The 19,574-nt window shown below is 35.9% G+C and overlaps 1 pseudogene; it reads right to left on the reverse strand.

Moving 5' to 3' along the window:
• Positions 1-3,822: 3,822 nt before the first annotated feature.
• LOC136826345 (protein O-linked-mannose beta-1,2-N-acetylglucosaminyltransferase 1-like) lies at positions 3,823-18,992 on the reverse strand (annotated as a pseudogene).
• Positions 18,993-19,574: the final 582 nt, after the last annotated feature.

Consider the following 19,574-nt stretch of genomic DNA (forward strand, 5'->3'; position numbering starts at 1 on the left):
TGGGGTAAACCTACAAAACAGAGTATAGATCAATAGCCAGGATTTTGTCGGTATTTCTAAAGAAAATCTACTCGAGGTGTGCATAGTACTAACCCCTCGAGGATGAATGTAAAGACATAAACAAAAGACGATATATTTCTCAAATGATCTCGGTATTTTTCTCAAATTATCTCACCTCTACTGCATTAAATACACCCTTTTCTTGTTCAGTCAAGAAATCTTATTAATAAACGGTAACTCCGGACCTCTTTTGTAGAATGACCATTTTTTCTACAGTGCAACGTTTCCATCATGATTCAATTTTTTCCATCTATCTTCGTTATGTTTTGTAGTTCCTGTGGATGTAAATTAAGCACGATACTTCTTGTATAGTTTATCGTGATTTCTTTAGCATTGGAACATCAAAGTATCAGCAACAAGCAAACATTTCCTTCTACTTCGATTGGATCATGTGAAAACATTCATGCTTGTTAAGCAGTAGCCTACTAATAATACCTTACATTACAGTGGATCGAAGCGATGTTTAGTAAATTATAATGCAACTGATATAAAATTTAGAAGCTTCCCTCTTTACACTGATAACAATTATCTCCTTTTTTCTTATTATGTTAGAGAAATTCTGCAAATGTGGAATTCAAGACAGAGTAATAGAAAAATTCATAACCTCCCAAGTGGGCTATCTGGCAAGCGTAGTGAAGCAGATCTGATAATGCGTAGTCATATTTTTAACAAGATGGGCATCAATACTTCCTTGATATCAGACTTGCGTTTCACACGGTTAAACAAATAAAATGACTCCATTTTTTCTTATGGAAATGATCGATATCAGTGGCCTACATACACCTGATGATAGTTTACACAAAGTTGACAGAAGCTGAGCGAGTGACTAAAGTAAGACGTGAATGATGGGTGACCGGGCCGCATATTCCCCAACGGTATTATGGTTCGGGACCTTCCCTGAAAAAAGCGGGACGCCATATCTTAAAAACTAACCATAGAATCTTCTTGAAAATAATCTCGACATGTTTACCACGCCCAAGGTACGCATACATATTCCTGAAGCGTGTTTAGTACAAGCACGTTGGGGATTACCGTAAAAACATAAACAAAAGACTGAGCGCGCGCCCGTTCTCACTTGTCTGGCCGAATCATAATATGCCACCCGGTAGTAGTACCTAGAAAGATACCTCGCGCCAGCTGAATAGGGTTCAAGAACAAAGAGTTTGTAAAATTAAATGGCACATTGTGAAGGGAACTATCTTGGCCTTCAAATGAACTGAAAGATATAGACCTCTGAGCATACGAGGAACCCCCTGCCTAAAATATATTTTTGATAAATGGAAAAATTTCGATTTTAACCAGACATTTACTGACAACTTAACTCTATAAATCATAGACTATCTATAACTTATTTGCTTGTATTGTGTTTTCCGGAAACCTTTTTATACTAATATCTCTTCGAATGAAAGTCATCTATGTATTATTTCTTAATCACTGCTAGTAATGATTGATTGACTGATTGATTTATGGTGACTAAAACTGGCGTCGCAATGCTAGTAACGACTGAGTAATGACTGCAGTTGCAGGGTTAGATAACCACTCATTAATTCTTGCCATTAATATACATGCCTTGTTCAACACCAGTTTCTTGTATACAGAATTATCTCTCTCTCTCTCTCTCTCTCTCTCTCTCTCTCTCTCTCTCTGTCAATCGCTCGCTCACTATTCTGGTAGGAATATAGGTTATAAACCATGTTTTATCTGAAATTAGTTACTATCATAAGTATCCCTCTTCTACACTTATCTTTGCTGTGCAATGGATGCTCCATTTATTAAAGATTAAGTAAAACAAATCATATGACCTCAATAAGGGCGCCAGGTACGTCAGGACGAGAGAGACCGTTATCATGGAAAATATATTTCCCTAACTAAAAGTAAATGACTTTCCTTTGCATGCAATGTGCAAATTTACAACAGACATTTATCAGTGATTTATCGTAGACAGAATTAAATTGATGCTTTTAGCAACACAGCCAATTTTATAAATAAATCTAAACCCTTCCTCCCGTATTTCATAATGGAATCACCCAAGCACTAACAAGTGCAAGCTGGTGCCATCTATTGGTCGCCAGAAGAAACATATATCAGTCTATTTCTCCTTCTAGAGTATACAGACCTAACCCGTTAAACTTCTTAAATGAGTTAACAAACCACACTATTCCAAACCGATAACTCTCCAATTACGAGTCCTTTCAGATATAAAGTTTCATTTTGAAAGATTAATGAGTTCTTTCAGATTTAAAGTTTCATTCTGAAAGATTAATGAGTCCTTTCATATTTAAGGTTTCATTCTGAAAGATTTAAGCACGTATTTAAATATCTGCTTAAGGTTAACCACCTTTCTACAGACTGATAATTGGCCTGTTCCTGGTTCAGAAGCAAAGAGTATCTTTTTTAGAAGAGTCTTCCCTTGTACGTCCATCATAGAAAACGAAGTCTCCTTTTTAGCTGTCATTAACGATAACCGTAACATTCATATTAACGGTAACTATAACATTTATTGAAAGAAAACGAGTCCATTTAGAAGTATCCACGTACTCGAAAGAACGATATTTTAAAATATTTTCTGGAAATTATTATGACAGGGGAGAATTACAGGGTAAACTATGTGATACTGTTATATTGTTTGTTCTTAAAAGCACAATTATTCAGTTCAAGTAGAACAATCCTTGAACATATTCCATACAAGAAAACTTTTTATAACAACGTACGAAGATTCTGTGGTGAATTTTATAACTTGTTACCTTTCATTCTTCATATATCTCAAAATCCACGTCAAAGGTGAGTGAAAACCGGGACTCTGGACAAGTGCTTTCGTAGTTTATTCTAAATTTCCAAGTTCACACTGAATACAAAAGAAGTTGACTTGTTCAAAGTCCAAGTTTTCACTCGCCTTCTGACGTGGATTTTGTGATATTCTCAGTCACGCGTTCCTTCGTGCTGGACTGGGTATCTTCATATATCTTGATATTGTGACAAAGACCAGCCACAAATTAATCCTATAACCCCCCAAAAAAAGTCCATTCAAGACCTATCTTCAAGTAGGAATCGTTTAGGAACCAATACAAGTCCATATCAAGCAGGAATCGTATCATTCAGCGAATATCTCGCGAGCGATACGTTCTGGTACCCCATTCTGAAATATGGCGACTGGAGGTGAGTTCTTATGGGGACTTTGAAACGGCTGTAGAGATCCTCCGTGTTCAGGATGTGGCTGTAGTCTTCCTCAACATCAAAAACATCGGTTCCTGGCTTCAGATGTTTCTTTCTGGAGGGAGAGAAGGGGAGTGACGTTAGATAGGCAGAAGACAGACAAACATCATGGCTTCTCTGCTGGGTAATTTGTCCTTCATGAAAATTAGTATCAAGAGTTTAGGTATAAATTTGCTTAACTGTTAAATGTAAGAAGAAGAGATACGAGCTTTTATTCACAAAAGGAAGCAAATATTCCCTTTGAATTTATACAATAAATTCTCATGATAATATTATTCTGCAGAATTAAGACAAGATATAGTGTTTATTCTTAAAAATAGCAAATGTATTCTTAAAAATATACAATAGATTCTCATAAAGATATTATTCACTTGTGAGTTAAGAAAGTATTAATAAGCTTTAATATTTCATAACTTAAACCTGTAACAGTATCAAGAAACTAAAACACTTACTAAATAATAAATCAGTAACCACAGCATCAACTTACGAAAACAGAAAAATTACTAAATAAACAAAACTTGACCTCACATTCGTGGTTCGTGACCACACTTACGAATATTTCGAAGCAGGAACTCCAACGACTAAAATAGTAGCATTATTGTAAATTAACCTCCACGTGAACGATGAGCATCTCTGGCGTCGCGATTCCATATATTCAAGATCTATTAAAAGGATCAATAGAGATAATTTAGAGATAATTATTTTATATGAAATTCAGACTGTCAAGCCAAGCAACTGGGGCGCTTTCGGCCATTCAGGGCTAAAGTGAAAAATCAAAATCTATTAAAAGGAATTAATAGAGATAATCAACGAAAGTTGCTTTAACAACAGAGATAATCTCCTAGAGTTACTTTAAAAACAGAGATAATCTACGAAAGTTACTTTAAAAACAGAGATAATCTCCGAGAGTTACTTTAAAAAAACAGAGATAATCTATGAGATTTACTTTAAAAAACAGAGATTATCTACGGGAGTTACCTTAAAAACAGAGATAATCTACGAGAGTTACTTTAAAAAACAGATAATCTACGAAAGTTACTTTAAAAACAGAGATAATCTACGACACTTAATTTAAGAACAGAGATTATCTACGAAAGTTACTTTAAAAACAGAGATAATCTGAAATTTCACTCACGTCTCCAGCAGCTCGGAAAGAAAGGTCGTCGCTTATATCCTTCTGGTGGACGAATAATGCGTAAACTTCCCCCTGAAGTAAAAGGAAAAAAAATTCGTTCATAAGATATAGGGAAAAAAATTCGCTCATATAACATAAGGAAAAAATTCACTCATATAATATATGGAAAAAATTCCCTATGGAAAAAATTGCTTATATAGTAATGGAAAAATTCGCTCATATAACATATGGAAAAAAATTCGCTCATATAACATATGGAAAAAAATTCCCTCATATTATATGGAAAGGAAAATATTCGCTCATGTAATATACGGAAAAAATTCGCTCATATAACATATGGCAAAAATTCCCTTATATTATATGAAAAAAATTAGCTCATATAATATAAGGAAAAAATTCGCTCATATAATATGCGGAAAAAAAATAGCTCTTGTAAGAAAAATATTTGCTCGTGTAAGGAAAAAATTCGCTCATATATGGCAAAAATTCTCTCACATGATTCACATCTATAAAGGCGTTTCTATATTCCTCGATCTATGGGAGCCATAAAATGCTAAATTAAAGAATCTTAAAATAAAAATATTGTATATTCATTATCTCTGAGGAAAGAGTTTTTTTTATTTTATTAATTGCCATACAAGGTCACAGCGAATTACGGTACAGTCTACAGTCGTCGAAAACTTACAGGTTCCGTGTGGACGCGACCCTCGAGGAATTCGTCAAGGTCAAAGGAGAGCGCATGCGCCAACAAGTCCTCCATTTCTCTCTCGTAATCCATCTGCAGGATTCTGGAAGAAAGTTTTTTTTAGGAAAGCAAAGGATTTTATGCGGGGCTTAGTTTTTTTGTGTGTGTATTTAATGGTTGTATAGGTTTTTCCTTTGGTTTATTGAATAAAAGAAATTACTCACTATACAAACACATTATATACACACACATAATATATATATACATATACATATATATATATATATATATATATATATATATATATATATATATATATATATATATATATATATATATATATATATATATATATATATATATATGCACACACACACACTCAAACTCTACATTGCAAATGACACATTTAAATCCATGTAATCTTAACATCTTAAAAAACCATCCGACATAACCAATTAACAACACACCTCGTGAGATTCGCAAGCCTAACATCCTTCTCCGTGTTATAAGTCCTGTTCAGGAAATCCTTCTCAGTCGCGTAAGAGGCCGACAGGTGCAACCCAGTGGCCCCCCCGTGGTATGATCTGTTGACGTCGGGAACCACGCACTCCCTGTTCCTTCGGATGATGTCCGAAGACACGAAGTGGTCCCAGTCGTGGGTCTAGGATGCGATAGGATACCAGAAGGAGTAAAATACAGAATAGAATATAAAGTTTAGGCCAAGCTCTGGGACCTATGAGGTCGTTCAGAGCTGAAAGGGGAACTGAGAGCAAAGGAGGTTTGAAAGGTGTAACAGGAGGAAAACCTGGCAGTTGCAATATGAAACAGTTGCAAGGAGAGGATGGAAAGTAAGATGGAAGAAAAAGAATACGAACGGAGGTACAGTAAAAGGAATGAAAGGGGTTGCAGCTAGGGGTCGAAGGAACGCTGCAAAGAACCTTAATAAGTAACGCCTACAGGGCACCACATGAGGTGCACTCACGCCACTAGCCCCATACTGGGAGAGAGAAGATGGGTTTTAATCTAAAAGTACAGATGGAAATTAATTTTATATTGCAGGATCTATAAGTGAAGGAAATAAGTTTGGCCGTTCCTTTCGTATCAAAAAAAAAAAAAAAATAAAAAGTCCTTTAGGTCCACTGGTTCCTTAGAAGCTTGAAAGGAATGTCTTTGGGGTCCTGACTGTGGACCAGGTAGCCTAAATTTGGGATCAATATTCGAGCAGCCATTGTGGCTAAACTCCTCCTAACTTCCCTAATTGCTTAGAAATGTTATTATCAATATTCTTCATCTGCAATGTACTTTTAATATTTCCACATCTGATATATCCTTTTGAGAAGGATACTACCAGAAATGATAAGATCCTTTTCAAAAGGTTATTAACATATGTGGAAATATCCTTTCCAAAAGGATAATACCTCATCTGTTAATATCCTTTTGAAAAGGATATCACCCTATCTTTTTCAAAATATCACAAAATTACTTTGAGAGACATAATATCCTTCGACTTGACAGCGACTTCCCACTTACCACATTACTCGGGAGCCATTTCGGCAGCAGATCTCTCAGGACAGCCCTCGAGGTCATCCAGCCATAAGCTGGGTACGAATCGACCCTGTACAGACGGGTAGGGTCAAAGGACGTATGTGGATATGACAGGTGATTGAAGCCTGACACACAGTAGATAGTTGGGTCTTGTTCCAGTAGCCAACCGGTCTGCTGCATGTACCTTTAAGAACAAATAAATTCATGATTCTAATCATTCTTGGTATTGAAGGGCATGCCATTCACAGAGGCCTATTCAGTTACTGCACGATTCTAATCATATCATCCACATAGGCCTACTCAATTACTGCACGAGTCCAATCATATAATCCACATAGGCCTACTCAATTAGTACACGATTCTAATCATATCATCCACATAGGCCTACACAATTACTACACAATTCTAATCATATCATCCACATACTGTAGGCTTACTCAATTAGTACACAATTCTAATCATATCATCCACGTAGGCCTACACAATTACCACACAATTCTAATCATATAATCCACATAAGCCTACTCAATTAGTACACAATTCTAATCATATCATCCACATAGGCCCACTCAATTAGTACACGGTTCTAATCATAACATCATATCATCCACATAGACCTACTCGATTAGTACACAATCCTAATCATATCATCCAAATAGGCCTACACAATTACTACACAATTCTAATCATATCATCCACGTAGGCCTACTCAATTAGTGCACAATTCTAACCATATCATCCACATAGGCTTACTAAATTAGTACACGATTCTAATCTTATCATCCACATAGCCTTACTCGATTAGTACACGATTCTAATAATATCATCCACATAGGCCTACGCAACTACTACACGATTCTAATCATATTATCATATTATCTACATAGGCCTACTCGATTAGTACACGATTCAAATCATATCATCCAAATAGGCCTACACAGCTACTACACGATTCTAATAATTCTTGCCATTGAGGAGCAATCATCCACATAGGCCTACTAAATTACAACACAAAGCCCCGCCATATTTCAGGCTTCTTTCTGGAACTCACGAATAAAAGTCGGGCGAGAGAATCAGGTCGTCCTCCAAGATGATGAATTTATCGGCCTCTGGGAACCTCTTCAGGGCCGAGAAAAGCCCAAACCGCAGGTTTCTCGAAACTCTTGCTGGTCCTTTGCCCTCTGGTCTGGAAATAAACAAGTAAAAAATTCGCTAAAGTTTCTTCGGCGTAATCGAGTTTTCTGTACAGCCGCTACACTTGTAATCAAGGCCACCGAAAATTGATCTATCTTTTGGTGGTCTCGGCATAATGCTGAATGAGCTGAGACCCATGCAACTTTAACCACTGGCCAGTGGTGGCCTGTCCTATATCGTTGCCAGAAGCAAGATTATGGCTAACTCTAACCTTGAATAAAATAAAACCTACTGAGGCTAGATGGCTGCAATTTGGTATGATTGATGACTGGAGGGTGGATGATCAACATGCCAACTTGCAACCCTCTAGCCTCAGTAGTTTTTAAGATCTGAGGGCGGACAGAAAAAAGTTTGGACGGACGGACAAAGCCGGCACAATAATTTTCTTTTGAAGAAAACTAAAACGAAATGAAACAGAGAGAGAGAGAGAGAGAGAGAGAGAGAGAGAGAGAGAGAGAGAGAGAATTAGCTCTTCATTACTCCTACGCGTTGTTGATTATAGTAGTTACTTTTACTGCAGAGATAATCTGAAAATTAAATATATTTGTGCAAATATATATTTAATTTTCGACTTTTACTTATTAAACTCTCTTTTTCTTGAGCATAAGTGCTTTTAATTATCAAGGACTGGGATTGTTTACCATATGGAAGATGTTAAAATAGGCGAGGAAGCCAGGAAGTTTTTAAATAGGTAGACATTGATGTTCAAATCGTTTTCACATAAATAATTTCCATTTTATTCCGAACTTTAAGAAATATTCTATTCATATACGTCTAGGAAACATCAGGATTATATCAAGAAACCTTGAAAAAATTTATATCTAAAAAGGTAAACATAGTAAAAACTAGGAAATAAAATGTAAAAGAACACAGGAATGTTTAAATTAACGATGGTGTATCCCATAAACTACACTAAATATGAACAATATGTGAAACACGGATATGATTATTTTATAAGATAAATAAGTATATCATTTCTGCATGTATGTACGTGAGCAAGGATTCGCATACCGTACATATAACGAACAAATACGCAAAAAGTCACTTGCATAAGAGATTACCAAACAGAGCTAACTGTTCCCACTGCAGGAGTGTTTAAGCAACAATGATTGCTATTCACGCTGCCCACCAATGGACTCTATGTGTGTGTGTGTGTGTGTGTGTGTGTTTAGTACCAATGCTGGGATGTATGTTAAACACACAATTGGGATGTGGACTCAGAAATGTTAATATTTTTCGCAGATCCATCCCTGCAGTGTGACTAGCACAGTGAGACTAAGGCCTGGCGCCCATTGCGATAGCAACCTCGATCATAAAACCATAGACTCGTTGGTCTAAGAAAGACTCTCGTTGTCAATGGAAGGATTCAGCTTCAGGATTCCTTACCTGTGAATAATCACTTGAATTCCAAGGACTTCGGCCAGAAGAGAGACGTCTTTGAGGGCACCGTCTGTAACAAGATGTATGAGGTCTCTTCTCACGCCCTCCTGTTGTCCGATGTTCTCCAGGAGTCTGGCATTAAAAAGTGGAAAGAAAAATGGTTACTCTCTATTTCGTAAAGGGAGATTCAATCCCTTGTGGGCACTTTAGTTAAATAGACAAAATAGATAATGTATGAGTGCATACCGAACAAGAATAGAGCGCTTAGTTTCATAAGAATCACTCAAAAACATACAGGGATTCTCGACTTCCCTGTGTTTTTTCCTGATTCTTATAAGTTATTCCCTTTAAGAGACAGTTTCTTTTTTGTCTTCAGGTTTGGGCTCGAAAAAGGGCATTATAGGCAGCTGTCCCATTAGCCTTTGCCCCAGTAAAACAAATATTAAAATGGATGCAGTAAACTGAAACCCATAGACCTAGGTGAGTCCAACCTTAACCAACTGAAATGATCATTGCTGAAGCCAATGAAGCGTTTAACATATTTACCTTTTTGTTACTATTTAAAAATCTTTTTAATTCTTAAGGGAACAGATACACACCTGTACAGGTACCTGGTCCTTCCACCTGTAATTATGACGATTGGAATGTCTTCCCTCCAGTGTACCTGCAAGAAAGACAGATGTGTCAGGAAGATACAACTTTGGAAGAAGAAGACCTAGAGGGAGAAACAGCACTGGAATTCTGCTAGGTCAAATTTCAGATTTCAGTTGCTAAACACTTTATAGAGACTTGTCGTAAAGTAGTATATATAAAGTTGAATGACAAAGACCAACAGGAAGGTCCAGATGGTAATAACGTTGAGAAAACCCTAGACCAAATGACATGGAATAATGACATAGAGAAGGTTATAGCCAAATGGCATAAAATAATGACAGAAAAACTTAGACCGAAGTGGGAATTCAGGCAGAAAATTCACATAACAGAGGACAGTGGAGGTAACTTATTTCATGAGGTAAGTCTACAGAGAAAAGGAAATATAAACACGTTAGTGAACATATGATAATGTTTGGAAAAAGTTAGTGATCACGACAGCTCAAGCCTGTTCATTCTGCTGTAGGCCTACTGGGCTTCCAAGTCTCAAAAAACGATGAAAACCTTAACATTTAATACTGTTCTCATTGCCAAAAAGACACAAAAACATTTAAAATACCATAATAGAACTTACAGTTTTATTTGGAGGTGATTCCACCGGAATAGTGAACGGAAGTTCACAGGAACACAGGCTGCTAAAACCGTCGTAGGATGAACAGAAAACAGCTCTCTTTTGAACCTCAGCCAACTGAACCCAACCGGGACATTTTGCCCACTCTGTTAACGTATATGATTAAGATTTAGTATTATAATCATTATCTAGAGCATTATAATTTATTGATGCCTTTGCTTTCAGATATCATGGCTTTATTGAAAGAATTCTTAGACTAATAGACTAATTAGTAACTGAAAGATAACGATTTTAAGCTACAATGTTGTGCATCATTGATCCTTTGATCGACCTTAAACAAAAAGTCGTTTAGACCATCTACACACCAAACTGCAATCAATGCTGCATGTCTTTTATCCTTCAGTCAGCCTAAACAAAACATCCTTTAGGTAATAATATACACACCATTAGGAATTTCTTCACCATTTTTCACTCCGGCCTCCTCATACAATTTCTTGGGCAATTCTACAAAGAGTTTAACCGGAGAAGCACTAAATTGCATGGATTTGATGTTTGGAATAATAACATCACCCAGAGTCTGTCCTCCTTTGACAAAGACCCAGGCCCATGAGTCTCTGAACAGGTACTGCGTAGACCAGTGAGATCCCAGAGATTCCAGGTACTTTCTGACTGGGTCTAGCTGTAGGGATCCGTCGTGCTTGAGAGAGAATGAGAGAAAGAGGAGTTTTATTTAAAAATCTCTTAGATTCTGTGATAAATACTGTATAACACATCAGGCAAACTTTACATGAAGCACTAAAATTCATGCTGAAGAGAGAAAGAGAAAGTTTTATTAAAATTTCTGTTAGATTCTGTGATAAGCATGTATTATATATCAGTTAAAGCAGCAGAATCTAAAGGGCCCCATAGATGTTACGATCGCCGGATCTGGTCGTCTGAACCGGAAGTGAACCTCACTGTCTATGGTGTTCTCCGACCAAAAGTGGGAGGAGTCCGTCGGCCTCTCCGACCGGCTCGCAACCCGCCGTTGCCTGGTTCGTGGCTTCCGTTTCAGTTCAGGTGGCCGGAAGCCTCCACGTCTATGGCGTGATCTCAAGATTTATTTCAGTTTCAACTAGAAGCTGAAAGGGAAACATGGCAGCTACGTCGGCAGATAAGTTCTGGGAGGAGTTTATTGAACGTCGTAGGAAAGCGAAATGAGGGTTATGATAAATTAGTTTGAAAATAACAGGAGAAGAATGCAATATATATATATATATATATATATATATATATATATATATATATATATATATATATATATATATATATATATATATATATATATATATATAAATATATAAATATATATTTAATATCCATATTCGCTCAAACGTCCTTTATTCTGAAATAATATATTTTCATATATGTTACCGAAGGAGATTTTTTTTTTTTTTTTGTGGCCGAATGGGTTAGTGCGTCCCTGTAGTCCTGAGTCCTCGTCCGTCGCTGGTTCGACCCCACGGGACGGTGGACTTATTATCAACTAAAAAAAAAAAAAAAATTCCCCTTCGGTAACATATATGAAAATATATTATTTCCGAGGTAGAGCGAATTGGATATTAAAGGACGTTTGTAGCTTTCTGATTGTATATGAATCACGGTGATGATAAATAGATAAATATATATATATATATATATATATATATATATATATATATATATATATATATATATACATTATTTTTCTCTTACATAAAATAAAAGTTTATGACAATAATATTTTCAATCATATTTCAATTTTCCTTTTATAAATTAAATTTTTTTTCTACAAAAAAGTTGAAGTTTTACCCTCACTTGGCTGAAGAAACGAAGGTTATGGCCTATTCTGCTTTAACGGATCATAGACCTACTGTATTCTAGACTATATACCACTAGACTATGCAGGATGCTGTGTATGCAACATAGTTGTTTTTTACCTTTGTAAACTCGTGTTTCATAACTTGAATAATTACTTTACATGTCTCTGGGATTACGGTATATGCCCCAAGGAACTAGTGGCGCCGAAACGAAGTGCAGCTAGCAACCTCTCGTACGGTGATGTTGGTTGTTTCGTACAAGCGTGCTTTTTATTTCTAGAAGAGGGGAGACCATATAAAATAATTCCATGCCGGTCTGCTCGTCCATTCTCGAATAATTAAACCAGTCTCAGGGTAGTAAAGTTTCAATTCATTAATAAACAATCGTGAGATAATTCATTTCTCTTCTTCGACCATCTATAGTTTAATCCAGGTTCTCCCTTTTCGCTGTGTTTTTTCAATTTCTGCTGCGAGAGCACAGTCTATAGCGTCATCACTGAGCGGAGCTGACACGTCTTCACCCTACCAGGTTTCGGCAAACTGAAGTGAATCCGAACGTCTATGGGCAACGGTGATACCGGAGATAGAACGGAACCTGATCCACCGGTCGTAACGTCTACGGGGCCCTTAACAGAATCATAACAAATGTGCTTTAGAATCTTTATGTGGAGTTTTTTCAAACTCCACATAAAGCACTAGAATCTGCCAAAATCATAATAAATGTGCTTCATACTTAACCGCAGAGTAGATACTGTATACTACATCACTCAACTCCACATAAAAGTAGCAGAATCTACCAAAATCACAAAAAATGTGCATTATACTTTACCACAGAGGCTAGTACTACAATTCTCCCAGGTAGAATAGACTCTAGGGTCCATCTGAAGTCCCTGTAGGCGCCAAAATCACTGGTAGGGAATATCTGGTGCAATGTGACACCGCTAGTCAATGGATTTATTGCAACCAGGAGTAAACCAGCATCTTCTAGCCAAGGATCGTTTGGATACCTTGTGTGGGCTGCGTAGTGGGCGACCTGGAATGTGAAAAGTATGATTTTTCATTCATGAACGTTCCTTTATTATAACTAGTAAATTATATCAACTATTACAGATAAAAATGGGTAAAATTATCTTAATCGTCTCACATTCACGTAGGCCTAGGTGGCTCACTCAACACAATCTTAGATTATAGTAACTGGACTTTAATTTAAAAAAAAAAACTTATTATTCATCAATGAATATACCTTCCTTAAAAATGCTAACTTATACCAAGCATTGGGGCTAAAAGTATGTGATAAATTGGCATTTGAATTTAAATGCACTAAAATAATTCGTTTAAAATAATATGAATCATCACGTATTCGCATCTGTCTAGGTGGTTTCTGAACACAATCTTAGCTTATCGTAACTGGACTTTACTTTTACGTCACCATAATCATTATGGAAATAAATACAAAATTATACTTGCCGTTATATTATTTAGAAGCACAGTTGCAGAATTGTTGGAGACGATAACATCTATCGTTCTAAGCCTTTTGACGAGAGGTGGAGATACATCCAATGTCACCGGAGGTTCAGGAACAAGAGTGGTGTCGTCTGTTTGGAGTTCGAGAATTAAATGTCAATTTTTCCCCTTAAATTCATTTCCACGTTTTGATTCAGAGTTTATCTCTCACGTGATGATATAACAAACTTACTTCTCCATATGGAATCATTCGTATTCATCATATAAATATAATCAAAGCATTCATACTCAATCATAGTGTTTGGTTACGTCATCAGGTCATGTTCACTGTCTTTTAAATTAATATTTATTGTTTTGAATAAACAAAATAAAGTAGCTATCTCGACATGAGTCAGATCAGTATACTGTCAAGGCTATTTTGACATTACTCAAGTTTTAAATGGTTTAAATATGGCTGGTTTAAATAGGAAGTTGGTAGTATTAGGGAAGTTTCCATAGTTGTCCAGGGAAAGTTTACAAAGACCCTGATATTTTTTAGGGACATAGTTACCCTTGGGTAGTTTAGGTTGTTGGTAACCCTTGGGTAAGTCAGGTTATTTAAATGATAGAAATCTACAAACTAAATGAAAATCCCAGAATATAATACTTGTTCATTTGTTAAGAGAGAGATGGAAGTAGGCCTATGCGTCTAGTCAGTAAATAATTAAGCGGAATCTTCCCTATATTTTAAAGTTTGAAATATTCCAGTCTTCATGGACTGCAGAAGGAAGGAAAGCCTACTGAAGAATAAATGAAATTATGTCTCAAAGTATATATATATAATATATATATATATATATATATATATATATATATATATATATATATATATATATATATATATATATATATATATGTGTGTGTGTGTGTGTGTGTGTGTGTGTGTGTGTGTGTTACATCCCATGACTTTGAATAAAAGATGAACTAGAAACTCCCATAACATCTATATTATCATATCCCTACACTATTGGCTAATTAACAGTTCGTTAGACCCCTAAGGACATTATTCCTATTAAAATATATATAAAAAAATTCTACTCACTTTCGAAATTTTGGAGCGTAAGTCCCAAGAACCCCTTTTGGTCAAGGACGAATTGACTGATGGCGTCTTTGCTATTGAAAAAGAGGGCAGTTCGACGGTCAATTGTCTTATGAAGGTCGAAGGTCATCCCCTTGACCTTCAGAGTGCCCATTTGACCTTTCTCGTCCGGTTCGACTTTCCCGTTCTCAAGCTGGGTGTAAGGATTAGTTATGTCTCAGTGGGACGAATTTATTTCAGAATATTTTATCTGGATCATGTATCTTCAATCCGGCATCAGGAAATTATTATAGTAATTAAAGGCGGTGCAGGTTAATTGTATTCTATTGGCAAACTTTGAAGTTTCTCTTTCTGTTTCTGTTTTTCCTATCTTTTGTCATTTTTCCTCACTTGGTTAAACTTTCCTTTAGATTTGGCTCTTTGAAAAAGCATAAGTAAATGTTTATTGATGTTTGCTCACCTTTGTAAAAATACTTTTATATTTTTGTCTCTAGTAACTGGAATAGACATCAAGGCAAAGTGGCCCCTTTATTGCTTAAATTTTATAAAAAAAAATTTTTTGGGAGAAATTTTTAGAATTATGTCCTGAAATATTATTTTCATCTGCCATGGCAGTTAATTTTATTGATTACCCAAACATCAACTGGCAGAGAGTCTAATACCAAAGCATTCTTTCTGAAACTGGGCAACTCTAGACAGACCAGAGGATCATTCTGTACCAGAACAATCCATCTAGAGACTTCTGTCTAAAATTAGGCAACTCTAGACAGACCAAGAGATCATTCCTTGCCAAAACAGTCCAAATAGACTTCTGTACTGGAGCTCAATTAAATGAGTAGAAAGGAAGAAGACTATAAACCTAATCCCTAACTTTTTATCCATGGTTCTTATCTACAAAACCAAATCAGGAACCTTTGGTGTTTTAAATCAGTTGAAAGTTACCTATCGTTTTGCTCAGTGACACTTTTTTAGCCAAAGTCATATATTTCTTGTTTGTCATTTCATGCATCAATCTACCTTAGCCGAGTGTCAGCCTGATCTACAGAGCCTGTTTTGTGTGTGTGTGTGTGTGTGCGTGTGAGAGATCTTATTCTGTAGAACAACTGAAAGATAAAACAACTTATAAATCTAGTCAGTTCTTGAAACTTTATGGACATTCCCAATAATTACAGGATAAGCCATAGAGACCGTAATGTCATTACAAGTTTGAGAATAATGTCAAAATGTCAAAATGTTGCCTTATTCACACTCAGGAATATCCTGTCAATAAAGAATGTCACTATAAGTCCATTTACTTTCAGCCTCTCTCTCTCTCTCTCTCTCTCTCTCTCTCTCTCTCTCTCTCATAATGTCAAAATTTTGCCTTATTCACATTCTGAAATATTTCGTCATTAAAAAAATATCACTCTAGTCCATTTGTACATTCCAGCTCTCTTTCTCTCTCTCTCACCGTCGTAGGATTCCACCGTTAGATTGCCAACCACGTCGAGGTCCAGTACATAAGGTTCCTCCTCTGGAACGGGGTGGAACACGGCCGCGTTCCGGGAATATTCCAGGGAAATTGGGAACAATTCGTCTTTAACGCGCCAAGCTATGAGTCTTCTACCCTCCGCGTCCAGTACAGGTTTCCCGTTTTCAACCTGACAGAATAATTCTCGTAATGTTTCTCGTTTTAAAGTTTTAGCTCGCTTTTTCTTGCATGGTTTCTCATTTAAATTTTAAAGTTTGCTTGCTTTTTCTGGTATTGTTTCTCATTTTAAAGTTGGCTCACTTTTTCCAGTAACAGCTATGAAAGAATGTGAATACACGCACAAACACACACACACACACACTTACACAGATAAGTGTGTAAAGTCTCCTTGACTGTTTAATATTTTTATGAATGGAATCTTAAGGAAAGGATAGAAAATCTTAATACAAATTTATAGTAAAGAAAATAAATCTAGAATGCAATACAGAGTGACATGTGACAGCAGGCAATATAGCGTTAAATGGTGACAGTGAAAAGAAGCTGTAGAATCTAGTGAGAGATTTTGTCTGTAAGAACAGAGAAACCAAAGCAAATTATATTAAAAATAAAGTTATAAAGATTAATGAAAACTAAAAGATGGTACAATAAGTATTATTGTACGTGGTGGGAGAATAAATAATTGATTGATAGATTTAGTATATTAGGTTTTTATATATATAATTTTATATATATATATATTTTTATATATATAATTTATATATATATATATATATATATATATATATATATATATATATATATATATATATATATATATATATATACTAATATATATATATATTACTAACAGGGCCTCAAACTGGATGGTATCTAGCAGAGATATTTATTAAAAAAAGTTACAAGCTTTCTAGGACAAAGAGTCCTCATTGTCAAGTATCCATTTTTTTTGCGGATACTTGACAATGAGGGCTGTTTGCCCTAGAAAGCTTGTAACTTTTATGAATAAATATCTCCACTAGATACCATCCAGTTTGAAAGAGATCCTGTTAGTAATTGTATCAATGCACAGAACATTTGTGTATGCAATATAAAGTTAATATATATAGGTTTATAAGTCTGCAACGCAAATATGTCTGTACATCTAATAGCCCAACACATTCCAAATTTGATAGACCTGAACACCAACTATTAACATTCCTAGTGACATAAGTAATACTTATTAATCCTAGCATCCTTGTAATATAAGTAATAGTTATTAATCCTAGTAACCTAGTCACATAAGTAGTAGGCCTACTTACCTCTTCTTTACTGAGCCCGAGCTTCTCCATAATCCGAGTCTCTACCTGGAGAACGATCGTTTGGGGCTGTCCAACTCCTTTGGGATCGTCCATTTTCAATCGGATCGTTGCATGGTCAGTGTTCGCTGGTTGGAAGAGAATCTGTAGAGAAGATACAATTTGATGATTCAGCTTCTCTCTCTCTCTCTCTCTCTCTCTCTCTCTCTCTCTCTCTCTCTATAATGCCGAAATGCTGCCTTATTTCTCTCTCAGGAATATTTCGTCATTAAAGAATGTCATTCAAGTCTATTTACTCTCTCTCTCTCTCTCTCTCTCTCTCTCTCTCTCTCTCTCTCTCTCTCTTAAATAATAGAGGAGAAACAGTAAAAATCAACTATTTACATTGAAAAAGAAAGCTGAAAGTTTATAGAAACTGAAAGAGAAAAATGACAAAAAGACTTTTCAAGAAAGATGTCATAAACATTATTGCTATTTTCATCTAAACATTTGTTAATTTAATTTCAAACATTATAACAGAATAAAAACAGTAGACCAAAGAATACGTAAACATATCACAAAAACATAAAAAATCAATGAAAACCTTTTAAAGAATAAAAAGTAAAAAATAACGCGCGCATAGTACTAACAGAATTACCTAACATCAACTCAGCAACAAGGCTGATGACGTAGTTTCATTATAAATAACAAGAATAAAAAAGGCTTCAATACTTACATTTCCACTCGCCAGATGGCGCCACGCCACGGCAACAACGAGCAACAACTTCAAAGGGAATGTGCACAGGCAGGAACTGTTTCGGAAAGAGAATGAAATGGAATGTGAGTTTTTTTTTTCTCTCTCACTCTGGCGCCGAAGACCTTTGATGTTGGTGAAGCCTCTTTGGGAAAGCAGTCGAGCAAACAAGGGCTCTCTCTCTCTCTCTCTCCTATTCTTTGTTTTCTTGTGATGTACTTCACAGGCAACAATAGATTCAAGTTCAGTCTCTCTCTCTCTCTCTCTCTCTCTCTCTCTCTCTCTCTCTCTCTCTCTCTCTCTCTCTCTCTCGTTCAATCCGTAACAAGCAAAACAATTATCTGCAGGAGCATGTTTTCGCGTCCATACCAGAAAACACGATTTTCTGAAAGGCAATTTTTTTATTTGATTTTACGACACCAAGTTTTCAATTACCAGACTTCTGAAAGGTTACTTATAAACATTTAGACGGAGATCATTTACTTGTGTATGAAAACAAAGCACTTGACGACATAAAACAACCTTCTCTTCAAAGAAATCCGAACAAATATTATTGCTATAGTCTAAGTGTTTACTCACAAAGGTCGGTTACCCGCATAGCTTCCTCCGGGAACCGTATGTGATCATTAGACTCATACGACAATCGTGGCGCAACATATGTTGGTGAAAGTGGCGTCATACCCGCATATCACGATATAATATAGGTAAGAGCAGGTGAGTTTGGAAGTATAAGCATTCATTAACATGCGATAAGCGATAATTTTTGAAAATCACAAGTAATCCAGTCAGCTTTTTGTGTGTTTCTATTCTCCAAATTATTAATTACCGTCCTTTCTCACACATTTAACATATAAATGATTAACATATTGATTACTTAAGGGTTTCAATATGAATTCTCAAGTTGCAGTTAAAGAGAGAACTTACGAACGCTCTACTTTTCACCTTAAATAAAACCGGTAATATATACTTATATAACTTAAACATTTTTCATACTTGCCTGAAATTGGGAAACCACGTCATTGCAAGGTCCAGTTGCATGTTCAATTGATTTCCATAACTATAATCACATTAAATGTCTTCTGGGTAATAACATGTTTGATTTCATTGAATGATTTTCATATCGTGATCATTCCTCATGACAAAATCCACCGTAGACGCCACAAAATGTTGTTTAAAGCCACATGATTAGCTGTATTTCCTCCAGCAAGAAGGCTGACAATGTGTCATGGCAACTGACTACTGAAATCTTTCACACGTTGCC

This window comes from Macrobrachium rosenbergii, chromosome 40 (assembly GCF_040412425.1).
Source record: "Macrobrachium rosenbergii isolate ZJJX-2024 chromosome 40, ASM4041242v1, whole genome shotgun sequence".
Taxonomy (NCBI): Eukaryota; Metazoa; Arthropoda; class Malacostraca; order Decapoda; family Palaemonidae; genus Macrobrachium; species Macrobrachium rosenbergii.